This window comes from Hippopotamus amphibius, chromosome X, assembly GCF_030028045.1.
Source record: "Hippopotamus amphibius kiboko isolate mHipAmp2 chromosome X, mHipAmp2.hap2, whole genome shotgun sequence".
NCBI lineage: Eukaryota > Metazoa > Chordata > Mammalia > Artiodactyla > Hippopotamidae > Hippopotamus > Hippopotamus amphibius.
In genome coordinates, this window is record NC_080203.1 from 26,175,740 (window position 1) to 26,176,996 (window position 1,257).

Sequence of the window (1,257 nt, forward strand, 5' to 3'; positions counted from 1 at the left end):
CCTTAGTTTTATTGAGATGTGGTTGACATGTTTAAAATGTAAACTTTGATAAGTTTTATATATGCATGCACCCATGAAACTGTCAACACAATCAAGATAATGAACTATCCATTAACTGAAAAGGTTTCCTTTTTATACCTTGAAACCCTTTCACCCCCTCTTCCTCCTACCCAAGACCCTAGGCAACCACTAATATGTTCTATGTCACTACAGAATAGTTTCCATCTTCTAGAACATTAAATAAATGGGATAATATCATATATACTCTTTTTTTTGGCTTGACTTCTTTGATTCTAATTATTTTGAAATTTATCCACATTGGTACATGTATTATAATTAATTTTTATTTCTGAGTAATATTCCACTGTCTATATGCACCACACTTTGTTTATGCATTCTCATATTAATGGACATTTGGTTGTTTTCAGTTCTTGAGTATTGCTAATAAAATCATTATGAAACTTTTCATACAAGTCTTTGTGGACATGTGCTTTCAGTTTTCTTGGATATATATACTTATGAGTAGAATGCCTAGGTCAATTGGGAAACTTATGGTGAACTCTTTAAGAACTGTCAAATAGTACTTTCAAAGCTGTTGTGACATTTTACACTCCAACCTGCAGTCTTTAAGTGTTCCAGTTGCTCCACATCCTCACCAAGACTTGATTCGGTCAGACTTTTTAACTTTACACATTCTGGTTGGGGTGTAGTGGTATCTCATTGTGGTTTTAATTTTCATTTCATTAATGAATAATGATGTTGAACATCTTTTATGTGCTTACTACTTGTATATGTTACGTGATGAAATGTCTGTTTAAATCTGTAGGCAATTTTTATTGGGTTGTGTGCTTTCATATTATTGCATTTTGAGAGATTTCTTTTATAGTCTACAAGCCCTTTGTCAGATATAAGATTTACAAAATATTTTCTCTCAATATTTGACCTGTATTTTCATTCTTCTAATGAGATTTGAAAAGTGAGAATCTTAATTCTTATAAAAATCAATATATCATTTTTTCTTTTATGGATTATGCTATTGATGTTATATATTTAGATTTCATTGAATTTCTGGATCACTGGGTTTATTATAGTTTTCATCAAACTTGGATGTTTTTCAGCCATAGTGTCTTCAAATATTTTTTTCTGCACCTCACTTTCTCATCCCATTTGAGGACTGCAATTACACATCTAATAGCTACTTGAAGTTGTTTCAGAACTCCCCAGTGCTATATTAATTTGAATCTCCACTCTTTTCTT